At 30.8% G+C, this 27,038-nt stretch overlaps 1 protein-coding gene across 1 annotated transcript in view; it reads left to right on the top strand.

The window, feature by feature from the left end:
* Positions 1-8,422: 8,422 nt before the first annotated feature.
* Positions 8,423-27,038, top strand: part of Scp2 (Sarcoplasmic calcium-binding protein 2) — a 288,827-nt gene continuing 270,211 nt past the window's right edge. The window contains exon 1 of the mRNA XM_085945282.1: positions 8,423-8,718. The gene's annotated coding sequence lies outside the window, so the exon portion shown is untranslated. The remainder of the gene's footprint in view (positions 8,719-27,038) is intronic.

Below are 27,038 nucleotides of genomic sequence, written 5' to 3'. Positions count from 1 at the left end.
TATTGTATAATTGAATAAACTAAATCATAAATAAGAAGTAGAAATACGAAATTCATTTTTATTAATATTATATAATACGGAAAAAATAATCTGCAGTGAGAATAAAAAAAAAATATTCTTAGAAGTCAGAACGGAAAAACTTTTGTAAGAGAAAAAGAAAATCCCTTAGAATAACCGTTATCCCAAAGAAAGAAGTTGCCCTTAAAAATATTCCATTTTGTACAGGCACTTTTACAAAGTTTCGTATACGAAGTAGGTTTGACAATTCTCTTGAAAAATATGTCAGCCTGACCTTAAAACATAACATTCCCATTTCATTAAAACCCACCCTATTACATAATACTTTGTATGGTATTTCTGAAGTGTTGTATTAACATTTATTTTCAAAGACATTCAAACAACGTAATAATAGGCTTTGGTAATAATATTCTTTGCCATTATCAGCTTTGCTCAATTACGATTTACTTTAACTCAGTTCATTTCACTCTTCACGGTCCCTAGTCGATTGCTACCAAGTGTCTCTGCAGAAACTTTTATGAGTTCGTCAAACCAGCTGATTTTAGAGCGTCCAAATAATCATGTAGTCTCATTTGAGTGCATACTATATGGCTGCATTCTGGGTCACGCCAAAGGTAACTATCGACCGGGTACCAGCCGAAGATTGCTACCCACACACAAACATAAAAAACTGTTTTAGTGCATATTAAAAAAAAAAAATCAAATAAATATTGAAATTTCAACAAAAAATATGGCATACTTTGAATTATAACGTGTAACGAACCAAATTGACCACAATTTATTAAAAAAAGATATGCTATGGCATGAAAGACATTTACGCCCCAGGCGACTTTTTTATTATCCTCGGCACAAACTTGTGAAACAAAATTTTGTCACACAAAATAATAATATGAATTTACATGACTAAGTTAAGAGTACCCATGGAAGAGATGAGTACGTAGAGGCAATATCAAAAATTATAATAATGCGTCTATGTAGCCACATCTCGAAAGCCTCTCTATGACATCTCTTGGTTTAACGTCCATACCATAGATTTTTTTATTTGACACGTATAAATTCACGGGCTTCGTCTGTCTACCTGATCAGATACTTCGCGCGGTATTTTTGTATAGTGTGTAAAAATGGCGCGATATTTGAAATTTAAAAAAATTACCCCATCATTTTTAGATCAAACAATATTATCACGACTATAATAATGTAATATTTCAAATGTCACCGACGCATTTTATGATGGTTACACTTATCTAGTACTAACATAATATAATCCGACTGAAATGTATCCACTAAAATCTTTATTTTATTTGTTAATTCGGTATGGTGAATATTAATAGGTACTCAGACCTATATCGGCTTACTAATGGACACATTGAATTGATTGTTTTCATGCATCTTCTCAACGCGTTTCAATAATAATTTAGTGCTTGGTTGAAACCGGCGAATGTATTGATTGAAAAAAATAAATAAGTAAAAGCCATTTGATTGACAACCCCGATTACCTTAATCGAGGACAAATTCTACTCAATTATTATTTATTTTCAGTACTTTTCACGTATTGTATTCCGAATATGTTAAATATTGTTTTCTATTACATTTCTATTATATTACTATTAAAGTAGCTATGTAAAATTGTTACGGGCTCAAAAAATATGCAATATTTTTGTCAATTTTTACAACGTTTTTTTTAGCTCGTATTCTTATTTGTCCGGTAGTTGTTTGTCCGGTATAAATCTTGCAATCGATTTTTAACTAACTTCTTTAACTAACTAGCAAGACATTTGAAACCTTTAGAATATATCAGAACACGATGCCAATGCATTTTTTAATACTTTTAGCCATCTTTAAGTAGAATTTAATTAATTTTCAGTTAATTCTGTTTTGTATGAAAAGTTATTTCGATACCATTATTGGTAACTAAATTATTAATACATACGTGCGTTACTATGGAAATTATTATGAAATGACATTTCATTATTCAGTATTTCTATCAAGTACAAATTTTTTTGATCGTTTAAGCTAGTCAAATCAAGTTTATATGATTCAACAGAAAAATTAAAAACGTTGTATATAAAAAAAACTTTTTATCTTGTAATTATTATTTAAATTCTAATGGTTTTACGTTTTGTACTATTATATTTGAGTCGTTTTTTGAGAATCCGGATTTCTCCTATGCGCACTCATCAATGGTAGAGTATGCAATATATTCTAAAAATATTTTTTTACGTAGGATATTATTCATTATTTAGGTATTTATTACTACATATGAATACAAGTGAATATCATTTGATCTGATTTTATGCGAGGTAACGATTTTTATCAGTGTAGTAAAAAGTGCAAAGTTATAAAACGTATACCTACTTTATCACCTAGCTATTGAGTCAAGGCGCTATTAATTTTTTACTTGGTTCATAATTTAAAAAAAACCTCAGAAACAAATTGAAAAACGTTGGACCTAATGGGATTTGAGCTCACGTCTTTCATAGTCCAGATGAGCGCTCTTATACTGCTACCTATTCGTCTATGAGTTATGCGAATTAGTTTTTTAACTATAATATTTGAGATATTTCAAATAATATAGTTTACATTAATGTTTTTGAAAATATATAACCTTTGTCAAACCCTTAGAAACTTAACTACTAGAAAATTCTATATTTGCATACCCAGTTTAATAAATGTGTATAAACAGCATTTACAATGACCAAACACGGTCTTAATCGGACGTATCACAGGACCCTACGTTTACATGCAAAAATTCCTTTTTGTAAGTGGGAATGTCTCAGAAAAGGGTACCCAAGTATGAGATCGTCATGTACTCAAGTGAGTTGTGATTGGCTTTACCTGAGTGCCCGTGGGAAAGGTGATCAACTAGAAGCACGAAAATTGTACTAAGTAACAAATGCTAATATAAAATTTCCGCTAAATATAAGTAAAGAGATTTTTGTGTTGACAGTATGATGCCGCAAATTTTCTAAATGTACCAAAATTTGCGTTTGTGGTGAAACGCAATGACATTACAATTAACATTTGGAGTATTACGTAAAACAAATTTAATCATATGAAGGTTTTAATTACGAAGATGACATTCGTCGATGAAAATAGCCGGAGGGCAAATGTGATGGACAATATTTGTAAGAAATGCACTTGAATCGATATGTCGGTAGTTAGTGTACTCACCCGGTAAGCTGAAGATATTTTATTCAGACTCCATTTGTTCAATACAAATTGGATTCTTCTGGTAAGTGGTTTTTTAATAATTGTAAAACAATATTATTTATTAAATAAAATTAAAAAATGCATAATATTTTAACACAATCAATCGAGACCGGGTTTTTCTTAGATGTGCATTATCAGCTGATATTTGTAAAAATTGTAATTATACTACTGGTTAACTAGATACGAAGAATAATAAAATCATCATCATCGTCAGGGGCGCGACAACCCGGTGTGGGTCTTGGCCTCCTCCAGTAGCTCTCTCCACCTGTCCCTATCCAGTGTGGCCGCTTTCCAATTCGATACCCCCAGAATACGGCAGTCACTGCCAGCTCCATCCAACCAGCGAATCTTTGGCCTGCCTCTTCTTCTACGCGCCCTATTGGATTGCAGATAGAATAATAAAATGCATTATTTTAAAATGAATCATTGTGATGGCTTTACAGAATTTAACAGTCATTCAAAATTGGCAGCTTTAAAGAGGAGATAAGATATATATTTAAAAAAACTATGGATTGAAAAGCGATTTGTTTAATCGTAGTACACGTGGGTTTTTTCTATATATAATTAGGATGTTTGAAGAGCTTCCTAAGTTATAAATGATTATTTGTATACTTTATAATTTTAATGCATCTGTTTTTTAATAAAATTACAAATATTAATGGCTACTGCTGCAATACATTTTAAATATCTCGGTAAGACAGACACATCAATCCACTTCCCATGAATGTCGCAAGGATTAAGAGAATAGCAACTTGACGAATATTTAATTTCCAAGGCGTTGGCAGTTCCGACGCACGCAATTTCGTGCGAGAGGTAAACGTCAATAAATTGTAGGGAAATTCCCGCCCGGATATGAACATTTTCGAGAGGAACCAGCGTGCGTCCGCTTTATTAGAGATGGGTATTCATAACACAGTATCACAATGAATTATAGGCACTGATATTAGATATTGAAAATATGAAGTTAATAATTATTAAAATGATATGTAGTGATTGATACTGCTCGTGTATTCCGATATATCTACAACATACTTCCTAAGCCTACCGGCCTTTCAAACTAAACGTAAAGTATCGTTTTTTTTTATTTTATTCAATTTTAGAGAAAGAAAAAGAATTATGCATATATATCATTTTGAAAAACACTTCTGAGAAAATATATTATAAACAATAGAAAAAATCTTTTTGAAAAAAAGTAAGACACCCAGCAGGAATCGAACCTGCATATCTCGGGTTTACGCCCCGTCCGCGCATTATCCAATATGTTACAAGGTGACATACTAATACCGACAAATTTTAACTATTAGCCTTTTAATACCTGGCCATCAGCGTTATTCCAAATCAAGCTACTATTGGCAATCGGTTTTTGTTCATGGCGATCCAAAGACTGTATTCGAATGATAACGTGAAAATATTGATATGGCAGGACTTCATCATAGGAGATTTATATACTTATCCAAAATAATTGCAGCGATGGATCGTCTGGTATGGAGATAATTTCTGGAGCCCGCCAAGGGTTATATCTAAGGATGATAATAATTATTGATTTTTAATTATTGGTGATTATTTTATATCAATACTAATACCAATAGTTACCTCTTACAAACTGTTTAGCTAACTACGCATCCCTATGTAACATGCGTTCGCCCTGCTCAAGCCACCTGCTCCACTCTTTACTACGCCCCGTGGATACAAAGAGTTAAAAAAACATTAAATTTCACTTACTTTAGCGGGACACTCGCGTCGGGGGACTTCCTAACCATATTTATTCTTTTACATGCTCGGTATTAAATTTTGCTACTTGATTTATACTCAAATCTACTTGACAAAATCCCTGTATTCTAGGGCAACAAGGGGTGATTTATATTATTGATTTTACTCACATCGTCACTCAAATATCTTATTTTGGATCGTATAAAACATATTTCTTATTACTCTAGATCAGTGATTTTAACTATTCTAGGTTGGCGTCGCATTTTGTAAAATCTCTGGGATCCCTTACATGACCTGATACACATTCAGATTCAGTGGGGTTAATTACAAAAAAATGTATATACCAGCAAGCACACTCAAATTATTGCCCCTAACTATTAATTAATTGTAGCCTCTAATTGTATGTGTCTCATGTAATCTCAAAATAATCTGCTTTAAAAGGTTAAATTATTCTTATTCGCACCTTAATTTGCCACCCACTATAACGTTCTGCCCTTAAAAGCGTATCACTTACATACCTGCTCTGAGTTTACTGGTGGTAGTCAGTAAATGATTATTAACTGAAAGTTATGCCTCTATTTGGTTACGTACATAAATAATCGGACAGATGCAATGAATCTAGAGTTTTTTTTTTATAAAGTTTATGATGGAACTTCAGTATAGTTATACTCGGTCCTTTAGCCGCCCTCGAAGATGTGAGTACAGTGTGAAGAAAGGCTGAATGTGATCATTTGGAAAGAGAGCTCGGGATAGACATTCCTGGATGACGGTTGGGCAGTCGGACACAGACCTGAATGGTCTGTAGTGTCAGATTAAATAATTAAAGGGGCCCGTATAAGCACTAATTATATTTATAACAAATACCTACTCAAAGTAAATTTTTGACATTCTTGTAAAGTATTTAGATAAATAATTATCAATAATTATTTCCTGGCTTATATTAATTATTATTGCACATTTGTTTATGTAGGTCTGGATCCAAATCATGTATGTGATTATTAAAGATGCATGCTGTAGAAATTTCAATTTCGGCAATTGTTGATTTATCTCAAGTCACATGTACTTACAAAATTCATCGGCCTGACTTGCCCGGCACTGATGTCGGGTCATACATTGCCCGGCAACCGGGCAATAGTTTCACCATTTTTTTCTGGCTAAAGTGCCGGCAATCTTAAATTTTGATGCTCATTTACAGCCCTCTTGATGTATGGAAATAGTGCATCATTGTCAATAATAAACTAAATTTAATAATCAATATTTAATAAAAAATATTAGGTATTCAAACAAAGTATTGATTTATAAGAACCTACATAGAATGAGTTGAAGGGATTGGTACTTTATCAATTTTGACAACCACTGATTACTATTTTTTTTTAAATACTGCGGTAAGGTATATATTATTATAATTTATCTTGATTATATTTATGGAATTTCTATAAAATGTTTGGCAGAGTTTTTTGAATAATTAAAATAAATTAAAAAAAGGAGATGAAATAAATAATAATTACTTTGTATAATTCAGACTTTTCGTAGTTATCGAATACTCAATTCCACGTCGTACCCTTGGGCTCAAATTTGACTGACAGAATCAGTTTCTCTGGAGACGAAAATAATATTATCTTTGTAAAATATCTCAGCCATTTTTATTCTCGGAATAATTACATTTTAAGGCGTTTTATAAAATCTCGCCATTTCTGAGATGGATTGCAAAGATTTCGGTATAATTATTAAAAAATACATTGGTTCGGAGTTTTTTCAAATTGTGATTCTTTTTATAAAGTCGTATTTTTAACCTTGTCCGTACTGTCAAGTCAAATCACATTACACATATTCATAGATAATATGTAATATTAGGCATTATATAGATTTACGTAAGAACACAAGCATCAGGTACAATAAAATGAATATAATATGACAAGAGCTACGTGTTGCACTTTTTACCTAATTGTTATTTTGTATTAAAACTATCTCTGGTAATACATTTTGAGTCACTCTTCTTCTTATCATGCCTCGCCGGTCGGTGAAATCATTTCTTTTTCATCTGCTACTTGAAACAGTTCAGTGGAACAGCACTCATACCAATTACGGAGATTCTTAAGCCAGGAAATGCAGTGTTATCCTCTGCTATGTTTTAAATTGATCTCTCAATGAAGAATAAGCTAAGTATGCTGTACTTTTGTTTTATCATAATTATTTGGCCGAGGTATTTTAATTTTATAGTTTTGATACTACGCATAACTTCTCAGTCTTTTTTGCAGGATGTAAGAATTTGTCACTCTCATTAATCAAAGGATTTTGGAGAGCCACGTCTTTTGAGTCAAAACGTCTTTGGAAAAGCTTGCAGTATGGCGCTTTTCATTTAATACGCCATGGTGTATTTATCATCATCAACCTGGGAGATTCACTGCTGGATGAAGGCCTCCATGTTTCTCGGTCCGTAGTTTATCGCTACCAGGTACATCCAACAATCTTTATAACTTGTTCATCGAATGGGTTTTAGGGCATTTGTTGAAGTTTAGTGCCCTTGGGTACCACTGTATGACGGCATTTATCCAGCAGTTGTCCACTCGCCGTGCAACAAGCTTATTGTCATTCCACCTGTTTAGCGACCACTATTACATCTCTAAACTGCTTTACTGAACCAAAATCGATCGTCATCAATGGCACTCAAACAGAACAGGTCAGCAACTACGTATATCTTGGAGAACAAAAATCAATTGACGGTAATATGTACGACGAGATTGATCGTAGAACCAAACTGGCATGGAGTGAATTTTAGCGCCCGAATCATATCTTCAAAAATGACCTAATTTTGTGTCTTATTAAGCGCCGGCTAGATGCTCAAGCTTTACGACAAGCTCATCTGCGCAAACTGGTTTGTATCGGGAAGCCCGTGTTTATGGACAGGAAAGCGCTGTAAAAGTTTATACCACACAGGCAAGTGTTCCATTAATGTGTGCTACTAATACGTGTGTGAAACATCGACTCTTAATGTAAAAGAAATCCAAATAATTACTAATAGCGCGAAGTGGAATGGAAAGGATCATGTTGGCCATAACGCGGAAAGGTCATAAAAGAAACCAATGAATAAGGAAACATATAATATAAACTGACTTTATTCTGTAAAATACTAGTTATAGAAAAGTATTAATAAAATTAGCACTGATAATACTTATACTAAACTGTATATTTTGATTTATTTTTAAAATACAGTATGGACGATTTTTTTTTCAGTTTCCTTGTGATTGAAATATCCACCGTCATTATATTGTATCGTGTGGTGCCAGGCGTAGAAACTCTGTCGTTAGTTTCAAAAGTAACTAATACTGGTGGCCTAATTATTAACTAATCACCCGAGAGGTTTCATTGTCCAGTGTGACCAGGCGGGAAAAACTGAAAATGCCTTCAGCGCTCTGCATTATCGACTGATGGATTTTCCACTGCATAACGTTACCTATATAAAAACTTTCCGGGCGGTCCACTTACAGCCATTCGATTCCGACGCTCTCCCTAGTGTAGACGTGTGTTTCGCTTCGTTCGCTCCAGGACTAACTTTACTCTATCGCATATCAAAAATTAAACACACTTCTCTTAGACCAAATATATTGTATAAATTCATATCATTCGCTCATATCTAGCCGTGGATTTAAGTTGTACCGGTAAAGTTTAAAAGTGTTCGAATTCGATTGATAATTTAATTGCGCGAAATTTTGAATTTCGAATTTACAGTTTATTGAAAGAGAAGTCTTTGGTGATTTGATTATTTTCCGGTGCAGATAGGTGAGTCTTGTTATATATTTTTTAATTAATTATACATATCAAAGAGGGCATAAGATATATCATATAAAGGAAATATTTATATGGAGGTGATTTCCTCACATCAGTTGTGGAGTTATTTTATCACATCGATTTAAAAGTTTTTATGTAAATCAATATTTTTAAAATAGTTTATATAACATTGTTTATCTATATAGATACATTTTATTTTTTTATGGATATTGAGTCTGTTTTAAAAATAATATAAACATGCAGAATGTCTTTCACTATCGACAATTTACGACATAGTAAATTGATTTTATATATAAATATAGGTACCTAAGTACTTTAATATATTATATTATTATAAGGAATATTGAACATAACCGGAATTATTTATTTTTGCATCATTGCCCATTAGTAGGTATGTGTATTACTTTGAATAAAATATATATTTGAAAAGATTCAATTAAATCTATCCTAAATCCGGCCCATAATGTCATGGGTTCCATCCAGGTTTGAGTCCCGAGTCTGGCAAAAAATGCAAAATGTTTTTTTTTTCAATGTGTATTTGAAATCCAGAGTGTGGACCAACATACATTTCTCGTAAAAAAAATATATTAATACAATCTCTATTCTTTAGAAACCCATATTATGATTTATTTAGGATAGAAAAACTTAAAATAGTTTATTATAACTATGATTTTACTTTCAATTAAACCGTTCATAAAAAATAGAAAAAATATACCTAATATACATTTAATTCAATTTTACGTTATTACAACTTGCACGGGCAGCCATAGTGAACACCTTCAATTTATATATCGAGTGAGCATTTACTTGGGAGAATTCTATTTTATAAAATGTACAATTAATGTTGACCTATTTTTAAACACAGCTGTGGCAGATAAAATGGTAACTGATTCATAACATTTCAAGATAGCGAGAATATTTTTTTGAAAGAATAAATAAAAATCTTCAATATAATATATTATACTAATTCGATCACCTGAATGTACTTGATGTTAAAAAATATTAAAAAAATATTAAAAAAATATATAGTAAATCATGATAGTGACAGCTTTAATTGACCTAAGGGTCCATATTAAAGCCTGATTTTTTATTGCAAAAGAACGTCTAAAGAAGAATCAGATGATGGTCAATGATAATTCTACTAAGATCATATTATGAACATCCACATAGTGGAGGTTTGTATCAACATTTCTTTTTTGTTTTTACGAGAAATGGATGCTAGCCACTATTTTCTGTCATCACACATAAATTGAAAAATAATGTGTATTTTCAGATCCAGGACTTAATCTGGCACCTACGACAATATAAGTTGACGCGTCAATACCAGACCCCCAACCCTCGACAAATAATTTCAATGACCGTAATAATAATAAATAATAATAAGATAAAAAGAACTTTTTATGTACAACGTTTTTAATTTTTTTGTTGAATTATTATGCTCAATATGCTCAAACTTGTACTTGATATGAAGTAAATAAAAAAACAAACAATCGAATCGAATAAATACTGAATACTGAAATTTCATTTTGATTTCCATAGTAACGCATGTATATATTAATAATTTAGTTACTAGGACGACCCAGTTAGCAACCAATAATAGTAGATTGGATTACGGATTTCTTCCAAAATAATTTTTCATACAAAACAGAATTAACTGAAAATGAATTCAATTCTACTTAAAGATGGGTAAAAGTATTAAAATAATGCATTGGTATCGTATTCTGATATATTCTAAAAGTTTCAAATGTCTAGCTAGTCGAGAAGTTAGTTAAAAATTGATTGCAAGATTTGTACCGGATAAACAACCACCGGACAAATAAGAATACGAGCTAATAAAAACGTTGTAAAAATAACTACCTACTAGAAACAAAATCGCTTAAAACAAACTCATTTTTTAAAACGCTAAAAAGCGAAACCCAGGTCATGAAATATTAAAAATAATTTATCTGTTAACAAATTTGTTATACCTAATCAGAATTTTTATTTATTTTTCCACTAGTTTTCTGATAATAACTTTTATAGCAGTAATAATTACCGTTAAAATTATATTAACACTTGAGTTGTACAAAAAGAGATATAGGTCATTATTTAAACATCGTAAATGTAAATTTAAAGGCGTCTTATCGATCTACATCTACAAGATAATATGTCCTTTGTCTATGTAAAGTGAGAAGACCGAAAATTGCAGTCAAACTCGGCTGTACCATGAAAGACATCAAAGCCTCTAAGAAAAATTGTCATGAAAATGTGAGACAAAATAGCCTCAAAACAGTAGAAGACTTGTTACGAGAAACGTCAAACAAAATAGTAACATTTTTCACAGACAAAAGTTTTCATCTCATGCTTTATGAGAAACACCCCACGTTCTTTTAATTGCAACAAACTTATTATGTAAAGTGGCTTCGCAGGATATATTTTCACAGCGGAAAATTGAAGTATTTTTTTTTTACACAAAGAAAAACTAAAATAAGTTTACATAAATTAAATACAGTAAACATAATTTCCACAATTTTCTAGTTTGTATATTGTACTAAGTACTTTATGTAGTATATAACAACGTACTTGATACGAATCTTCGTTTGATGAATAATTATAATGAGAAACATAATTGTATTTCGAAGGATCACAGTGCCGTTTGGAATAATTGATGATCTCACGGGATTTACTATTTCTTACTAGGCATGGAAATTTACTTAATGTACTAATTAATAACCGCGTAGTCGAGTACTTACGTATTCAAAATTCGGTTAACTGGTTGTACTGAAACAGATTTATTTGATAAGATACTGGATTTAAATAAATTTTAAATAAATTCAGAATCATATATACATTTTCTTTTGTACCGAATGAAATATGAATTTATATATTTATCATATCATTCCATCCGGGAGCTCCGGGTTCAGAGAAGAACAATATATTTATGTGATTATCTCAAAGCCTGGGTGATTGTTCAAAATAACTAACAACTACCTTGTACAAAAAAGCAAAGCTATGGTTAATAAATAAAAAATGCACATCTGTCAAAGCCAATCTGACACAGTGTGTGTCAACATTGCACGAACAAGGCGACTTGATATGATGTGTCTTTATAAAACACATCATTTCAATATAATTTTCACGCATTGAAAGATATCGATATCTAAAGCAATTTGGTTGAACAAATGTAGGTACTAGAGTTCGTCTTTTATAAGCTGGCGTGCGGTTTCCCCCCCGCTTCAGCATTCAGTGCTGCATCCTCTATCATTATCATCCATTGAAAACTTGCAACAGTCGAACGCGATGGCACAATGCTTTCCATCCGCAAACGACGTGACGTGAACATCAGCTTATAGAATACAGACTTTAACTATTTTTTTCTTGCAATATCAGTGGTACAGTGCGTAAGGCGCTGAACGTTCACCCGAGGGCTTTGGGTTCAATTCTCACTCAGGTTACAATATATTAATGTGATTTTCTCAAAACACCCGGGTGTTTGTGATGGTTTAAATTCTATTACTAATTACACTGCTATTGGGCATCATGCCCTGTTGTAGTGTTAAAAAGAATACATATTATATCATATTTACTAAAAACAATATATTGAAATCTTGTAGATTTATATTAACAGTATATTTTAAATTGTCACTTAACCAGTTAAGTGCCCAAAGCGTCTTTGCACGCCCTAATTACACCAATTCTTATGTTAATTACTATCAATTAACTAATTGCGGCATAGAAAGGATTAAAGTCACCCACGCAAGTGGAAAATATCTATATCCAAATATCCATTATTGATATATTTAAAATAAAAAGTATGTTCCAGATGAAAATAGTCGACTATTATAGTATAAACAATATACGTTTTCAATTTTACTGTAAATAAACAGCGAAAAGAATTCGTTATAGTCAATAGATAAAATATAACTACAATCTGTCTAATAATCGGTTATTAGATATTCGGGTTGCTATTTCTATAACAGAAACATTGTTTTGTATTTCATAATATTATAATACATTATCACGAGTGTCTTTCACAATAGTTACGGATATAATAGGGTGTCATCTGTATATGATATATTCATATATATAATAATTGTATGTATAAATAGAATATGTAAAAGTGATTATCTAATACCTATACTATGTGAGAATTTTATGACGGGAAATGTTATTTTGAATGAAATGATAATTAATATAATTGTGTTGGGGTGTGAGTTTGGTAGTGAGTATTAATAATCCAAATTTAATAATCTGTTAATTTCGTACATAATATTATGTGTTCAAAATATATGCTAAGTTCAATGTGGTGTATTTTAAGTGAAATAAATACTTAATTATTATTCAAAAATATTTCGAAAAAATTGTGTCGCTAGATTTTAAAATCAGCCAAATCCATAATAGATGAACAGGAGAAAAACAGCTTTTTGTTTTCTCAAATACACAGTTACAAGGGTGAAAGTTTATATCATGTCGAGTATAGAATATTTAAAATTAATAAATTCCACATTTTGATAATGCAGAAATGTTAAAAATCAGTAGTTCTTCAGCAATTCACAAAAAAGTAAAAAATACCTAAAGGTGGACTTGGCTGGGCTAGAAAAATAAGTAGGTCAAATCTTGGCCGTAAACATATTATATACTTAAATAATATACTCAAAAGTATAGTTTGAATTATAACTGGAAGGAATCTTAAATATATCTTAGAGTGGTTGAATTGATAGCTATAGAAAATAATTATATTATGTACACTCGCTCATTAAAAAAAACAACGATAAACTTTTGATTTTGGTCGCCATCTTTGATCTATTTTGACGTTATCTCTAAACTTTTCATATACTATGTAGACACTATTTAAGTATATAGATAAGGTTTTGTTCAACCTTTTTATGCAGAAGGACTGTTTTTTTGCAATGTAGACTACTGTACTGTAAAAACCGTTGTTTTTTTTAAAAACATCGATTTGTTTTGTTGTTAAAACTATTTACCAATTAAGACTGATAAAAATACATAATGTAACTTTAGAAATTTATAATAGGTAATCAATGTTTATTCTATAAATTAGTAGGTTAGATATACTGTAGCATGTGGTTACTATGTTTAGAGTACTGTACCGCCACCAAATTAAAATAAAAATATATTGTGACCCTTTTATAAACTTCAATAAATTTGATGGGGTATACCATAAATACGTGAAAAAGCCGTTGAAAGTTTAAATGACAGATAATATATACATATAGAGTGCATATCTGATCCTAAAACCTCCACAGAGTGGAGATTGTATTAACAGGTTTTTGTTTTTATAAGAAATGGATGTTGGCCACTTGCTCAACTAATTATGTCCAAACACACATTGAAAACATTATGTGAATTTGCCAAACTGAGAATTATTCGAACCCACGACATAGTCCGACACATTACCTGCTCGGCCATCGTGGGAAACCATATAAAGCTCAAGTAAAGTAAGTATGAAGTTTTGAAGTTTGTTAACAAAAAAAATGTCTAGCGAGTAGTTTGAGGAACATACTGTCAATCACAAAATATACGAAGCTTTATAATAAACGATTTGCCGCAATGTTGCAGATACCGTTTACGAAATACTTAGAGCTTGACAAAACAAAACGGTGCCAATCAATCAAGTTGGTATAAAAATTGCGCGCAGCTCGTGTGGCACCCCCTCGCGAGAAAAGTTGCTATTACCTAACGTGAACATTAGAATCGATTTCTCACATGGTGAATCTTAAAAAAAACTTTTTCTTCCTCTTTCAAAGTTTTTTCATTAACTTCTCACTCGTTTCACGGAAAAGATGGATTATTTTTTCCTTCTCATCGGTATCGCGTGCGAAAGCTTAGCGAACGAGCTTTTTATTTCTGTATTCATGGAATACATTTTAACGATCTTATTTAATTCGTCGTTACGCTTTGTTGTATGTATATTTCCATTGTATTTATTGTTATAAAATTCTAAATATAATATCAGTTGGTTCAGATTAGGGAGTCCAATCCAGGAATCCCGAATCCTGGCAACCCGGGATCCCGAGCTATTTTCGATACCTATGAATCCCGGGATTGATAAACATAATTTCAAAACTTTCGGGACTGATTATTTTATCAATTTTTATGGAAAATAAAATAAAAACGAAAATATAACAGAAAAAATACTTTTAATAACAAATAACTACATTAGAAATAAACTGAGTTTCAATGAAGTTTGATTTATACCCATGTATAAGTTGACGAGTTATTAGTAATTCCACCATGATTTCATACGTTTTACGGCAGTTTCATATTTGGCTAACTAATTAGATTTATAAAGCGGAAAGGCCATAAGTACACCATGATTATTTGCTTTACTATTTTAAATCTCGTTAATCCATTCATTAAGTTTTTACTATAAGAAACAGCAATCTCATATTAAATTCACATTATTATTTATATAACGATATTATTTACTCCATTAAACTTTTGTATTTCCAAGATTGAACGTAGATATACAATATTAACAATAAATGTCTTAAATAGTATAAATTATACTAGATTTTTTTTTGACCGATTTTATCAATGTTATTTGTAAATATAAAATTTTTATATTAACAATGGAAGAAAATGCCAATCCCGGGATTGTCAAATTATAATCCCGAAATCCCGGGATCAGAACTTTGGCTCGGGATTGGATTCCCTAGTTTAGATCAGAGAACTCATAAATTACTTTTGACAAAGTTTGTGATTGTTTCACTTCTATTACTATTTACACTACTATTTCACTAATAATGCCATTGAGCATCATGGCCTGATGGAGTTTAAAAATAGTTTGCTGATGACATTATGGAAGTAGTCACCTTGGACGATTGTCGTTGACGTTAATTTGATTTAGATAGTATAATATACCTACTAGATTTGGATAAGCGTAACAAAACGGACTTCAGTATTGATAAATGCAATATTTTATCTTTTAATAAAGCCTCACGAGTAATATTTTTCCAATATTTGATGTAAGGCAGAGTTTTTTCGCGAATATTTCTTCATTCATTTAAATGATCTTGGTATTACGTTTGATTAAATATTTAAATTAATTTGTATTTCAACACAAAAATAAGGGAAATGGATTGCTTTCTGGTTGAAGCTGTAAGAAGATTTAATTATAGAGTGAGGAGAAATATGGAAAACATGTTTTAAAGAATAATGTTATTTTCAATGGTTACCTCTATATCATAATATGCATTAAACTTAAACGCGCATTTAATATTGGTAATGTTTGAGTATACTCCATGCACTTTTTATTTCTTGTGTTTTATGGTCTGGCCACCATAAAGTAATAAACCGAATTCGCTTTCAATCCATGGCGACTGGCTTTCACATTTATATCGTATTATTCGGTACTGTGGGTAGACTATTACCAAGTTCGGAGCATAAATCAATTATTGAAAAAGCAATAATTTCGAGCTTGTTACTGATAACTGATAACACATTAATAGCACCTGCAAAAAAATCGGAATTCTAATATTAAATTCGTAATATACCAATGATATCAAAACAAAAATTTCGAATGTGGAACAACAAAGTTTGAATTAAGAGGAGTATCTATGTATTAACAAAGGTCTTAAGTTGATATGTAAACATGAACCCCTTTTAGACCTTATTTTAACAAGGCTACTTTGTTATTTCAAATATATCTTGGACGGACTGTTAAAAGTAGTATGGTTAATGAATTGCCATCAGAATACATTTCATCTTTCTTAATAAATGTATTCATAGTAAAGAAATATGCTTACAATTCGTGACAATTTCACAATAAAATCTATCTACATTCTACTTCTAAAGGATATATGAAATCAAAATATGAATAAAACGTTAAGTTAAGCCCATAATACAAAATTTATATTATGTAGCTACTAGGTATCGGTGGCCGCATTAAGCATTGGACTATAACCCCGTGGGTCCCAGGTTCGAATCCTGGGTCTGGCAAGTACACATATTGTTTTTCAATTTGTGGGTGTCAGGGTATGGACCTAATAGGTTGAGCAAGTGGCTGACATCCATTTATCGTAAAAAAGAAAATCCGTTAATACAAACCTCTACTCTGTGGAGGTCCATATGATCCTATTAGGATCGGACATGGTCGAAAGAAACAATGTATCTAATATATGTAGCAAAGAAATTTTAAAGTCAATTTTATTCCGTGTGTGTAATAAAAAATATTTTTATTACATTAATCGTATTTGAAATAGGACTAGGGTGCCTATAAATTATGGTCAAATTATTCATAACATGTGCCATGTGTAGTTCCTATATTTAAATAAAACCACAAATTTCAAATAGTTAGCAAAGAGAACATCGATAGGCACATTTACGTCATAAAACTCCATTGTCATGTTTTATTAATTCTATAATTTTTGAGATTTTGATATTTACAGCTATTTCTGGCTATAAACTCACCCTTACAATGGTCCTTATCCAATATTTTTAGAATCAACAAATATATTATAACGACTTTAGCAAATTCAAACACAAAAACAGTCAGTTTTTAATTTTGAAAAATGCTGAAAAGCCAATAAAAATGTCTTATTTCTCTTTTATAGACATGATTTCTAAAAAAATGTATTATAAAATGATATATTATGTTATTAGTAATGAACATTTAAAAAATCTTTTTTTTTTAATTATACATATTATTGTAAAGATAATAATATATAAGATATTTTTAATGACTCGTCAATATTTTACTAAAATGGAATCTGTTTTTTTTTGTTTTTAAGCCCCTCATACATAATTATTATGTTTTTATGTACCTAAATATTTATATATTTTAAACCTTCCTTCGAGTATTGATTGTATTTGTCATGAAACTATTCTTCTACTACAGAAAGAGCCTGCTACGTGACGGTAAGGCTAAAATACGCATCAGTTTAAAGCACGAGGATTGACATATTCTCTTACTACTGCGGTAGGCCATGAGTGATGCAAGTGATACAATGAGGTCACGCGGGTTTCCTTGGGGCTAATTTGAAAACGGCTTACACGTAAGTAAAGAAATAAAAAAGGAATTTGTTCGTGCTTCCTCTTCAAAATCTCAATAAAATTATATGGGCCATCCATCCATCGAAATCACCCGCGATCGACGCGTTGGACATGCCTCCTATAGAGAAACAAATTTTTCCCAACTAATAATATTTTTATTTTAGTTATCCATATGCGTTTTGTAACAACATATTGTTAAAGGACTATCTCTATATAACCCAGTTTCAAAGAATAAAGGTATTAGTTACTATTAGTTATTAAAAACGTATTAGTTTTCATTGAACTAAGACTACAATGTGTAGATAGTACTGGTTAGTTTTCAACATTCGATTAAACCCTGGTTAATCCAAGCCATAGTAGATAACAGTCAAAAAATATTTTCTTATCTACAAAATATTTTAAATATTACTATTAAACCCATACGTCATAATTTAAGACATTTTATAGATAGAAAAATAGTTCTTATCCTTTATGGTTTAGTTTAAGCTAGACAGTATTTAAATTTGGGGAAACTAACCAACACCATATTATGTAATAATTCTTAATTCAACGAAAACAAACAAGTTTGACTGAAAAGGTGTGAACTATTTTTGTCAGATCACCGATAGAATGCCTAAATTATTATGGTTTGGCATAGGCAGGGTTTAATTGAAATTTAAAAATAAACCATCACCATATACACATAAATTGTATTATCAGTTCAATGAAAACAAATAAGTATGACCGACAAAGCTTAGTGTGCACTATTAATGTCAAATATTAACAGCCTACCTCCACCCTTCACCACTTCAAGTATAACACTCGAAAAAATGCTGAATAAATCAAAAATATTTGGTAATTCAACAAAAATATTTATTATTTTTAATTTCACACATATAAAAAGACGGAGTGAGAAAATATTTGTCAGTGCTAACAATATCTGGAAGGTTTGAAAATATTTCATAGAAGAAAAGCAATATCAGAAATAACGAGTTTTCTTTTTAGCAATATATTACACTTGCCAGATTTCTTATCAAAGATGTTTTCGTGGATAGGTAGGTATGTTTTCTTGTAATAAAAAATACATGTTTTTTAATACAATTCGTTTATTGGGAACACTTGTGTTGGTGTGAGAATGTACAAATATTTTGTTTTTTTCTCAATTTGTGGTCCGGCATTTGAATTTATTTAAGAACTATGTATATGGAAAAGCGATGTAAGGATGTATAAACAATATCTTAATTATTGTTAATGATTATAAAATTTAAGCTATCATATATAATTAAGGAACGTGTTACATGTAAAATAATAGAAAATGAAGTCGTACCGAATCCCATCATCGTTTTTTACTACTGCCAAAGAAAATGTCTTCTGTATAAATAAATAATTAGAATGTCTTATAATCTTCCAATAAATAATTTTTAAGCTTTGAAAACTGCCCCCATTATCACAAAATATAATATTCACGTATAATGTATTAACTATTTTTTCAGTGCGTAATGCAATTGACAGCAAGGCTACTTATATTCTTTTGTTTTTTTTGTAAATCTATTCTGTCATCATTTGAGTTAAAAATAATGTTTTTGAAATTAGAACTGTGCAAGAAACTTGCGCATTTCAGGATTCAAAATTTGGAAAATGTAAAATTACCTATATAATATAATATTTATTTTGTTGGTACTAATAATAACTATACTTTTATTTAATGAACGGGTAATAATAATGACATAAATATAGCACAAATCGAGTCTTAGTCTCGTCAATTCTTTACTTTCATTCTTCTTGGACCCCGAATAGTTGCCGACTAGCCTTATAAATAGGCCAAACAAGTCTGACACGTCTTTCTTTACTCCATTGATCTCAGCACCAAATAAATTTATATACATTCAATCTGAACCTCAAATTAGTAAAAGGCGGAATACCTGCTTAAAAGCTACATTTCGACTAAGTATTTAACTGCCTACTGCCTTTCATATAATATATAGATTTATATTGTAATTTAACCCACAGCCTCTTAATATGTATCAACCAAGTAGGGCTTACCCGAGAGTTTACAAAATATCATAAAAATTCCGGCAATCAAAAAAGGTTGGGAATCATTCCTTTTTTGCTTGGCGGAAATTTAATACACAGATGACTGAAATTTAACCAAATTGAAATTTATAAATAAAAAAGTTGCCCACTTTTTATAAAACACGACAGTAAAAAAGAAATGAAAAAATAATTATTACCCGTCGGCCATTTTTGTCACCATATTGGATATCTTGTCATATGGACACCCAATAAAATTTAGATTTTTTTTTTCAATTCACATATTATAATATATAATATTTATATTATTATTTATATGAATTTAAGGTGACTTATTTTCCTAAATGGTGCTCTACTTGAACTACTGCTCTACTTTGTGCTACTATCTGAGTTGTTAGGTACATTATGCATATTGCATCGTTCTTCATCGTATGTTTGTCTTATTCTACAGACTTTTCCTTTCCTGCTTTGACATAAAAATCTTCCTGAGAAGTTTTATTTCAATGGAATCAAACATTACATCCGCTCTCAGAGAAATTGTCCACGATTTGATAGCATACGTAACAACTATTAGTATTATCGTTTTATTTAGGATTAATTTGGTAGTTCTGTAGTCCAAGTAGATAATAATGTATATATTTTTCATTGTGATTTAAGCATAATATAATACTTAAAAAATATGATGTAAAAAGAAATACTTAATATTATATAGTTATAATCTGAGTTATATCTGTTATAAGTACAGCTACAATGCAATAAGTAATCATACACTACAGAGTGGAGGCTATAAACTGATTAAGTTGTTAGGTACTTCTAATAATATGCATTTTATGGGGGGTATTTAAATTAATGATGTTCAGAGATAAAAATACTTACAATAAAAATACGACGCCATTGTTTTGAAACGATTATAATCATATCAAAATATTGTCCGCAATATTGAAAATCAGACTACACTTCATAATTTGCAATTTTGTAATTTGTAATGTAGTTCACTGCGAAAAGTCAAGTAAAAATCAAGTAAAAAAAAAAACAGAGATATTATGCATAATTTGAAATACCTCAAAAATGATAGTTTTATTTAAAAAATAATATATTTTTAAAAATAATATTGCATTCTCAAATCACTTGAATTATTCGTTGAATAAAAAATACAATTACGTTAATACTATTGAAGTTAATGGCCCCATCAAAGCACACCAGTCTTCGCACCACACCCGGTCTTAAGGGGGGTCATATATGCCAACAGAGAACCTGATGGAAAAATACGAAGAATTTGAGAATTTTTATGATAATTTACAATTTCAACTGTATGTATTCAAAGATAAACTTACAATTGTAAAAAAATGTAATAAAATGTGAATTCATTGCAGGGTCCCATCTGATTATTGCATTATATTTTGTGATCATATTTATTATTAAAATTTAGTGTATTAAGTTTTCAAATTTTCGCCGTTTATATTTTTGACTAATTCATAGTTCATATATATTTTAAAAAGCATCGATTTTTATAAAAAATATAAATGTGTATAACTTGAAATCCTTTTTATTTATATATCATATTTATATATCGGACGTATAACGGACCCTACATTTGATGTAATGACTGGGAATGTCTCCCAAGAGTTACCCAAGACTGAGGTCGCCGTGCACTCAAACGTGCTTTGACTGAATTTATATTAAGGCTAACATTTATAAAAATTCTGATGCTGGGCTGATCAAGGAAGTACCTATTATTGATATTTGATTCAAACCACAAAAACCGGTCGTCAATATTAGCGACATTAATTTGTAAAACACTTCAGTTGCATTTAGTGTACTATTAGTTAATTTCATCGTAACTAAATAGGTAAAACAGTTTTTAGTAATATGTATGTCTCCTTATATTCAATAAATCAGTTACACTCCCAAATATTCTGAATTATTTGTTGAATAAAAAAATAGTTTATTAAATGTGGGTATGATAAAATTAAAATATGTAGAGCCTATCACCATCTATGAATCAAGGTTATTACCTACTTCAACATATTTTATACAAAATTAATATTCCGCCAATGTTAAATTTTTTTTAAATCATTTCCATGTTGTTGAAAAATTTCGGGGTGATTAATTATTGCGTTGATAGCTTAATTGATAAAGAACTGCGCCCGGATCACGTTGGTTGTGGGTTCATATTACATTTGATACAAATACTTTTCATACTATTATTATTATTACACTTTATGTTTGACTCATTTCCTGTTGCTGGTCCGATTGTAATCTGTAAACTTTCAACACGTGTACTGAAATTAGGTAGGAATATTACGGTAATTGCGTCATTTTGAATATTTTCTTTGGAGTTTTGGATTGACCGGAAAATCGATTATACGGATAAGACATTTTTCCATCTACTCCAGGAAATTGAAAGTACGTCGATGAAAAACTCACTGTGTTTAATCCAATGACATTAATATGGACGAAGCATCTGGAAAAAAATGACACTCACTTTTTTGTCGAGTCTGCCGAATGGCATAATCAGAATTCTGTTCTAACGCCATTTACAATAAAGGTGATATTGCTATAAATTCCCGATGCTTTTTGTCGGGTCTGCCGAATGGTTCGGTTCGAACGAGTTCGCTCAAATGAACATTGACACCAGAAACACTGCTCTAACGCCATTACAATAAAGGTGATATTGCTGTAATTCCCGATGCGTGATATCGCATAGTGGAAATTGCGTGACGTCTACCTATACATGTGCGAATGTCGCTATGCGCGAATTTACTTGCTAGCTACTGTACTGTACGCTGTCCATTAATAATGTCATTGGTTCAATCATGTGAAATGAATGGCTTAATTTTGAGCGTAAGGCTGCTCGTTAATTCAATTTCATGTCTCGTTCTAATTTGAGTAACTAATAACAAAAAATCTCAAAATCTAAAAATTTTATGTACACAAATAATATTGATAAAATCGGTCAAAAATAAATTTTATTTAAGACATTTATTGTTAATATTTTGTACGTTCAATCTTAGAAATACATAGGTTTAATGGAGTAAATAATATTTTAATATAAATAATATTTAAAGACTTATTGAATGGGTTAGCGAGATTTAAAATAGGAAAGTAAATAATCATGGTATATGGCCTTTCCGCTTCATAAATCTAATTAGTCAGCCAAATGTGAAACTGCAGTAAAACGGGATCGTGGTGGAATCACTTTGTCAAAAGTGCGTGGCATTGTTTTTTTTCCAAGCTTTCTCATTTTTATTAATTTATGTGAAAAAATAAAATGAATTAGCAACACATGAGTAATAAATCAAACTTCATTTAAATTCAATTTATTTCTAACGTAATTATTTGTTATAAAAGTATTTTTTCTGTTATTTTTCCGTTTTTATTTTATTTTCTATAAAAATTGATAAAAAAATGAATCCCGAAAGGTTCGGGATTATGTTTATCAATCCCGGGATTCATAGGTATCGAAAATAGTCTGGGATCCCGGGATTGGAATCCCTAATCATGACGCATGTGTATAATGGCTGGTTTACGACTGATTCATGTATTAAGTTAGTTGTACATGAAAAACGTGTGTTTACATTATGCTTGCAGAGTATTTTATACATACACGTATGATTATCACGAGTATTTTAGTATAATTGTGTATTTATATGAATACTACGAGTATGTAAATGTTGGAATTTTCACATGACAAGCTATTTATCTATTTTTTAGCTTCTATCCTCTACTGATGAATGGATATATCACAATACTTATTGTAATATTATGTCATTGATGTTCCACTTGGGTTAGGTTAGGATGTTCTAGAATGTTCCCTCGTGGCCGAAGATTGTGACTATCAGCCTTCTTCTGTGATATCAAGACTCTCTACTTATCACAGTTGCTTCCATTAAGTTCGTTCACTTGGTCGATTCAGTGCATCGACGCTTTTATTCTAGTTTGTCTATCGTGGAAGTTACCCACAATCGACAGTATCTTTAGATTTTGCAGTCCACGACGAAAAATATAATATTATATTAAAATAATTGAATGAACCTCAGACATATTCTTAACAGTCTTTTCTTTATCTCGAGTTCTTGGATGGTATTCTAGTATGGCTGAGACGGCCTTAAAGATACAGATATTTAATCTAGCTTATTAAATAGATAATATTAATCATTAAATATCTACTTTCCATGTGTTCTTCATTTACCATTAAATATTCTTTTCTTACAAAAGTAGAAATAAAAATATATTCTATTTTTAAATTTTGAACTAATTCGATTTATTTCATTCGTGTAACATAATATATTATGTTCCATCATTTCCGGATTGTCACCGATAAGTATTGTCGATAAATCAATATTGTATAATCTATTATATATTGTGAGTGCGCTACACTGATAATCAAAATACACTTTGTTAGTATCGATGATGACTTCCGGCGGCACGCTTTTCTTGCGAGGCGTTTTGTAACTTCCGTTTAATGGCATTTTCCTGAAAATGCATTACAAATTGTGGCGCCACACCCGGACTTCACTTCCGCGCATTAGCGCGGTAGTGTACCTACGATGGGAACGTCAACCTTGCTTAAATGTTTTATTCAAGTGAATGATACATGGTTCCCGGCGGTCAGGCTATTGTTCTAGTGAGTGCTAGACTATTGATTAAACTTACTCAAAAACTGGAAACTGTGTAATAAATAAAAAATAGTCAGCCTAATTATTAAGTAAAAGTGAAGTAAATTGCTATTAACATTATATTAACAGATTCTTTAGCACGAATTGGTTATCAGCCATTCACCGAAATAATGTGAAAATAATACATATTGTTTTTTCAATGAAGACTCAGAGCATAGCTTGCTTCATAACTTTGCACTCCGCCTCTATGATTATATTATGTAATATATTCTAAAAATATTTTTTTTTACATAAATTATCTATTTATTTTCCTATTACTACACATATTAAATCAAGTGAATATCATTTGATCTAATTTTATGTGAGGTAATCAGGCAAAGAGGCGTATCAGTATAGTAAAAAGTGCAAAGTTATATAACGTATACCCTAGCAAACGTCAATTTTACGTAAAACGGAAATCTGTGATGATACCTTTTCATGAATAGCCAATTAAAAAAATGATCTAGTGCAAGGACCCAATGGGTTGAGCGAGTGGCTAAAAACTATTTCAGGTAAAAATATGTTAATATAACCTATACTCTATGTAGGCATATGTGCTCAGATTAGGAACGAACGTAGTATTTTAGTTTTTTTTATAAATAGGTGCCTACTAAGTATTTTTTTATTTAATTGTTTTTTAACCAAGACTGAATACAGAATAAATTTAAAAATCTTTAATTTTTCATTTACAATATAATATGGAATATAACTTGGAAAAGTATATAAAGAATTAGAAAATTTCTTGGACCGAATGATATTACAAAACACGTCTTTAGCGCGTTAAGCTAGTGCTTTAAGCAATTAAACTGTAGTTTTTAATGTAGGCGTTATGTTTCACATTTTTCAAAAGGTATGTTTTTTTTTCATACTTAATGTGATAAATAAAGAATTGATCAAACAACTGTTGTGTATCGCTCGTACACCACTGTTTTAAAGTCTGCAATAAAACACCTTATAAACACAAGTAAGTAGTTCATGCACAAACTATCTTCTTCGAAACTTCATTTCCCGTAAGGAGTTGAAAACTAAAACGAGTTTTTTTTACAATACTGTAAGAGCAACGAGTTAAGTTTTAATGAACGTATGTCTGGCTTTTTTAAGTTTTTATGGTTTTCGTTTATTTTCACGTTATACCCTGTCTGCAAAGTTTTTGCACATCTTAAATGTAACATAAATTCCATTTAAAGCAGTTTTTCTCAACCTTATTTGTGCCATGACTCATTTCAACGCTTCAAAAATCTCTATCCCCCCTTATCATAATTTTATAGTTAAATAACACATTCTTAAAAAAATGAATTGCTTCAAATAAAAAATGCACATAATATGCAATACATATTTTTATTTTAACTTTCGTGAGTAAATAATTTATGTATATTATGTTACACGTACAAGTTAGAAGAAAATTAGTGCGATTTTGTGATATGCTTCATTTTCAAATGAGTTTCAAGACGACTTTTTTGCCCCCCAAAACATCCAAATTGCCCCCCGGTGGGGCGTACGCCCCACATTGGAAAACACTGGTAAAAAGGTTTGTTTCTTCTAATAAAAAAAAAAAAAGAAATGTGGACGAAAGTCGATCTAACCAACTTCTGGGTTTATCGGGCCATCTGACCTGGTTGACACAAATGTCAATTTTGTTTTTTTTTAACTTTGTTAAAACATTCTCAGACATGTTGCGACCTCAGTCTTGGGTAACTGCTCCGGAGACATTCCCAATCATTAAAAAAATGATGATACTTCACACTCAAAAGTAAGATTAAGACCATGTGTGGTGGGAGGCGGTTTGGTTTGATGTTTCTATGTGTGTGTTGGTCATTTTGATAATGTATTGGTGGTTTGGTGGGCAATTGCCTCTTTCATTAAATCGTCTCGTGAATAACCCCAATATTAATATGTTTTTTAAATTATTAACAAGTACCTACCTACAATTGACCCTAGGTTTAATACTAATTGTTAAACTGTTGTAGGCTGTGGGCAGGAAATATCCACCATATTATTACAAACGTGAGGGCTTCAAAAATAGTCATTACCAAAGCAAAAATATGAGAATATCACAACTTTATTGAATGGATAAAGTAAAAGGTAACATCTTCTTGGCATACAAAACTGGTAGAAGATTACTGGATCCCAAACAAAATAGATGAGGAGAGCTCGAATTCAAATTAAAATCTATTTAGTTACACATAATATTTTGCTAAAGATGATAAATTAAATTCAAGGTGTTCACATTATGGCATATAAACAAATAAAATAAGACATATTAAAATTATTTAAAGAAAATAAATGATTAAAAGAAGAGTAAAACAATTTATGAAAATACACCAAGCAATGTAGATCCTATTAAAATATATATATAAAACAAAGTTCACATAATATGGTCATCTTCACGCAAGCGGAATATATATATAAATATCCGAAGCGATTTGGTTGAATACAGTTATTGCTCTTCCAATTGGCATTAGCAATGACAAGGTTCTTTACCTTGGGAAAACAAACAACTGATGCTCCCGATGCTTAAGATATTTATTACTGATAGACAGGTCAATATTATGAATGAGTTATTATTTCATGACCGCGATTAATTCGGAAAAAAAATATATAATAATATAGATTATATATCTCCTAGCATTTATACTACAGTTGGAAAAA

Source organism: Rhyacophila brunnea, unplaced genomic scaffold, assembly GCF_057557595.1.
Source record: "Rhyacophila brunnea isolate RB1 unplaced genomic scaffold, BYU_Rbru_1.0 scaffold_18, whole genome shotgun sequence".
Taxonomy (NCBI): Eukaryota; Metazoa; Arthropoda; class Insecta; order Trichoptera; family Rhyacophilidae; genus Rhyacophila; species Rhyacophila brunnea.
The sequence above is the reverse complement of the archived record's forward strand: the minus strand, read 5'-3'. Positions and strand labels throughout refer to the sequence as shown.